Below are 5,605 nucleotides of genomic sequence, written 5' to 3'. Positions count from 1 at the left end.
GCAAATACAAGACGAGCCTGGAACATGTACATGAAAGTAGGCATGCTCAAAGAATGATGGGGCCCTGTTAAAGGCTGCAGATGCCAGATAGAAGGGGCACCCACTTGCCAAGTCTGGGACAAACTGACCATTAAAATAAATAATAGTAGTAGTAGATTACAAGCCTTTGAATGAAATAGGAAATCATAAATCCGTATTGGTATAAATTAATAAACTGAAAGTTTGGTGAAGAATGGGATATTTACGTAGCCTCCAACTACTTTCCCATAAAATTCTTATTAATTACAAAAGAAAGAAGAGTAGTTTTACAGTGGAGAGGCCTGGCAGGTACACCGAATTAATTGATCAAAAAGAATATTACCAGAAATGGGGCAGGTTTTTATCATGTGCCCCTGACAGGCCCTGAGAAGAATGCAGCATCCCCTCTGTGGCATTCCTTCCCAAATGCATAATCTGATCATGAAGAAACATCAGAGAAAACCAAATGGGAGGGACAGTCTTCAAAGACTGGCTTATCATTGTCAAAAGTCTCAAGGTTTTAAAAATGAGCGTAAGACCAAGAAACTTCAGATTAAAGGAGATTAAAGAGACATGACATCTAAAGGCGATGTGTGATTCTGAACTGGATCCTTAATACAAAAGACAATATTAGCACACTTTGTGAAACTTGAGTGGGATCTGATATAGATTGTGCTAATATCTTAATGTTAATTTCTTGAGTTTGGTAATTGTATGTGGTAATTGTATAGTACCCATGTCCTGTTTGTAGGAAATACACAGTAGTCAGGTGTCATGTGGCATCAGGTCAGCAATTTACTCTCAACTGGTTCAGGAAAAAAAAGTTCCTTGTATTATACTTGCAACTTTTCTGTAAGTTTGAGGATAGATGGTTGGATGGACAGATGGATAGAAAGAAAAACAAAAGTATGGAGTGATCTTTAAAAATACCTTGTGAATTATGCTTTTAATTTAAAAGTCTTTTTCAAAATCCACACTGAAGCTCCATAGGATTTTGTCAGTCATGCTTGCACATATTGGTGCCTCCAAACAGTGTGGTTATTCTTGGCTTTTTGATAGATTTAAAAAATTTTCCCCTACAAGGTAATTGATCTTTTCTACCGGGAAATTTCTGGCCAAACTTGTATAGAGCTCCTGGGCAAGACTTTTTTCATGGTTCATTTTTTTGTCCATCCCCCAGGTTGGCCACCTCAGGATTGTACTGTCTCCCAGGAAGAAGAAGAAATGACCAAGTCCCATGTGAGTTTTAAATGATATGCTTATTTTACTCTCTTATTCTGCAACGGAGATGAAGTAGCTCATAATAATCTTGATAGGAAGATGGAAAACTCTTAAGTAGACAAAAGTCAGTCAGGAAAAATGTTTTAAAAAATTAAGACTAGGAGAAAATTGCAATTAGAACATGCAGAAATATGAGTATGGTCGTTTACAATTGGGCTTGAAATTTGAATCTGACCTTCACAGGAAAAGCAAATTAGGACATAATTAAAATTAACAAAACTCATTACATAGTTTACTCTGTCTTTCATAAAAGAACCCATTGGTTTCTAAGAGGAAAATAAGAGATTTTCATGGGCACAGAGTGAAATGCTTTGGCAAAGTTTTGAAGTTGTGGTCCATAGCTCTTTCCATACCTTCTTTACTCTGGTCTCCAAAAATGAGGTGTTCCTCTTCTTAAGAATAATGTCCTCTCTGTTCTTTTTTTCCTTTTTGTCTTTTTTGGGACCGGTAACGGGATCGCAACCCTTGGTGTTGCGCCCATACCGCAACCGGCAACGGGATCGGAACCCTCAGTCTCGTGCCCGCACCGCGCTCAAACAGTGAGCGGACCGGTCTCTATATGGGATCCGAACCCTTGGCGGGAGCGCCACCACGCTCCCAAGCGCCGCACTCTACCGAGTGCGCCGCTCGGCCGGCCTGTCTTCTCTGTTCTTAATCCCATCTTTCCTATGGCTTCTAGAACCTTTCCCCATCAGTTAATATTTATACTGAAACGTTAAATAGTTCTTTCTTTGCTGCCTCATTCCCCTCTTTTTACTTCCCTCATTCTTCACATCCTGCGGAGAAAACAAATAACAAACTATTCTTTTGTCTGTGTGTCTAAGGTAGTTACTTGTGATAATATAGACGTTAAAAGCACAGACGTTGGAGGTAAAAACATGTAGATTTCAATCCTGGCTCCACCACTTTCTGTGTGATCATGAGCAAGTGACAGTTACTTAAACTGTCAGTGCCTCAGTTTTATCACCTACAAATAAGGCTAAATCTTTAGTTGGTCGTTTTTGGAAAATTGAGTTGTATGTAAGTTGCTCAGAGTAGTGATTGGTACCATAAAGTGTTTAATTAATGTTTGCCTCATGTCTCAGAAACAGTACTTATGATTCAGGTCTTGGTGATTTCTTTCTGTTTCATCCTATTTGCATTATTTGTGTAAGAAAGTGCTCAAAGTGTAGAATATGTGGATGGCTCCATTTCTTATTACATTACAAATAAGATGTTTTTTCTTATTTCCACTTTCTTTTGGAAATTATGCTTTTGGGGTTTTTTTTGTTGTTTTGTCTTATGAGAGAAGTTAAAAGCTGGTCTTCATGACTCTTGTTTTTAAGACATCTGGAATATCTCCGTGCCTTCATTGTATTGTTTTCTCTTAATGCTAATAAAAAGAATCTGACAATTTAAAAACAATTTCCATTAATGAATTATTTTTCTTTCCCTGTTTCTTAAGTGGTGCTTGTCCCTAGAATTCTGTTGGTGTTCTCCCTTCTCCCCTTTCGCATAGCCTCAGTGAATTGTCACATCCCACTTCGATGGCTTCAGCTACTGTTATAGATTGATGATTATCAAATTATACATTTTTAATCCAATCCCTAATTGAACTCCTGATTAACATGTTTAATGTTCTGATGGATATCTTTAACTGGTTGTTTTATAGAAAACTTGAATTTTACATGTACAAAACTTCACTCTTATCTCCCTTCTGCCACCCTCTGCCTCCAACATCCTTTGCCATATATACTGTCCCAATTAATGACATAACCATCTCTTCTACAATTCCATCTGTGTCATTTCCCAGTATAAGATCTCCTTCACATACAGTAGTTGATAAACCTTTAAGTTACCTGAAACAATGAATAAACCTGTAGTTAGAGAAAATATTCTATGTGATTTATTCTATCCGAGAATACAAAATAAAGCTAGATAAATATTGGGCACCTATATAGCTTTTTATGAATCCTGACTCCTGAACGCTTTCAGAACATGTCACTGAGTGTTTTCAAGTTGATTATCATGCAGACTTCTTTGCCTTTTATTTAGGTGTTTGTTGTTCCACACTCCTTGTGAATTCTCCTCTCTCTAAACCTTTGCTCTTGTCTTTTCTGGGGATTGGCCCCCTTACCCCCTATTCTGTATTACACCTCATATTTTCCAAGTTAAATTTCTCAACTCTTCGGAATGTAAACTTCTTGCTTCACGTAGAATGTTCTTTTTCTTCTTTTGGGCCCTCAGTGTGTCCAACATAGAGACGTACTTTTCAATAGTTTTATGCGTCTTATTTTTTTCAAACTTTGATCTTATTTTCCAAGTCTTTTAAGTTGCTAGAGATTAGAAACATAAATAACTCATTTCTGTGTACCCCCGATTAGCATAATGACTAGACCTAAATAGCACACAAACTATATCGCAGATCATTCATCCAAGTTGCTGGAAGACTGAAAGAGTGTCTGTAGTACAGAACAAATAGCAGAAATTCTTCATTCAATTTCTTTTTTCTGCAAAATATGTAAAACTAGATATTTAATATGTACCCTATATTAAATATCATTTTTTAAAAGTTCCTGGATTACACAGATGTATACATTTGTCAAAAGTATAAAGATTGGTGCATTTAACTGATTGCAAATTTTAACTGAAAAAGGTAAACAAATATACTCTAGTTAATGATTTGCATTGTGAACTACATTAGGGGTAAGTGTAACAACATTTGCAATTTACTTTGAAATGCACGAAAAGATAAGATGGATCGATGGATGGATAAAAGGATGTGTAGATGTGTGATAAAACAAGTAGAGTAAAAGGTGAATAATAGATTCTAGGTGGTGGGTATACAGGTTTTCACTGCAATTCTTTTAAATTTTCTCTGTGTTTGAAAAATTTCATAGTTAAGTGTTAGGGAAATGGGGATGGCTTTTTATTTTTATATTTTAAAATAAATTTATTGTGTATCTTTAGAGTATATAACATGATGTTATAAGATGTTATAACATATATGTTATAATATATATATTATATATATAGTTATGATATATGTTATAATATATATATATAGTGAAATGGTTATTATAGTAGAACAGGTTAACATAATATACATCATCTCACTTAGTGACCCATCTGCTTAGTGTTATCAGCACCACTCTCTAACTAACTAAATTCCTTTAGCAAAACATCTGAATACAATACACTATTATTAACTATAGTTCTCATGTTGTGCATTAGAGCTTTCAATTTGTTCATCCTATATATTTGCTACTTTGTGTCTTTTACCTAAATCTTCCAATTTCGTCTCCCCAAACCCCACCTTGGTAACCACTGTTTTATTCTCTGTATATATATATTTGGTCTTCTGTTTGTTTGTTTGTTTGCTTCAGATTCCACATATAAGTGAGATCATGGAATATTTTACTTCCTGTGTCTGCCTTATTTCAATTAGCATAATGTCCTCTAGGTTCATCCATGTTATGGCATAAGGCAGGATCTTCCACTTTTTCCAGGCTGAATAATATTCCATTGTATACATATACCACAGTTTCTTCATCCATCTGTCTGTTGACGGACACCTAGGTTGTTTCCCTCTTGGCTATTGAGAATAGTACTGCCGTGAACATGGGAGTGCCGATATCTTTATGTGGTGGAGATTTCATTTTCTTTGGGTACATACCAAGAAGGAGGATTTCTGGGTCCTATAGTAGTTCTAGTTCTAATTTCTTTTGGAATCTCCATTTTGTTTTCCATAATGGATTCACCAATCTACATTCCCATCAACCGTGTGCAAGAGCTCCCTTTTCTCCACATCCTCATCAACACTTGTTATCTCTTGTCTTTTTGATAATAGCTTTTCTAACACATATGAGGTGGTATCTCACAGTGGTTTTGATTTGCATTTACCTGATGATTAGTGATATTGAGCACCATTTCATGTACCTGTTGGCCATTTTTATGTCATCTTTAGAGAAAAGTCTATTCGAGTCCTTTGCCCATCTGGTTATATTTCCTTGCTATTGAGTTACATAAGTTACTTATCAATTTTGGATATTAACCCCTTATCTGATATATGGTTTGGACGTATTTTTTCTCAGTCTGTATGTTGCCTTTTCATTTTGTTTATTATTTTTTTTGCTGTGCAGAAGCTTTTTACTTTGATGTAGGCCCATTTACTTATTTTTGCTTTAGTAGCCTCAACTTTTGGTGTGATATCCAAGAAATCACTGCCAAGGCCAATGTCAAGGAGTTTTTCCCCTACGTTTTCTTCTAGGAGTTTATGGTTTTAGGTCTTATGTTTAGATTTTTATTCATTTTGAGTTTATTTTTG

General features: G+C 35.6%; 1 long non-coding RNA gene across 1 annotated transcript in view; it reads left to right on the top strand.

Annotated features, from left to right (window-relative positions):
* Positions 1-981: 981 nt before the first annotated feature.
* Positions 982-5,605, top strand: part of LOC103607372 — a 9,983-nt gene continuing 5,359 nt past the window's right edge. The window contains exon 1 of the long non-coding RNA XR_551962.1: positions 982-1,257. This is a non-coding gene — a long non-coding RNA (uncharacterized LOC103607372). The remainder of the gene's footprint in view (positions 1,258-5,605) is intronic.

The sequence above is a fragment of the Galeopterus variegatus genome, unplaced genomic scaffold (genome assembly GCF_000696425.1).
Source record: "Galeopterus variegatus unplaced genomic scaffold, G_variegatus-3.0.2 Scaffold7368, whole genome shotgun sequence".
NCBI classification, from domain to species: domain Eukaryota; kingdom Metazoa; phylum Chordata; class Mammalia; order Dermoptera; family Cynocephalidae; genus Galeopterus; species Galeopterus variegatus.
The sequence above is the reverse complement of the archived record's forward strand: the minus strand, read 5'-3'. Positions and strand labels throughout refer to the sequence as shown.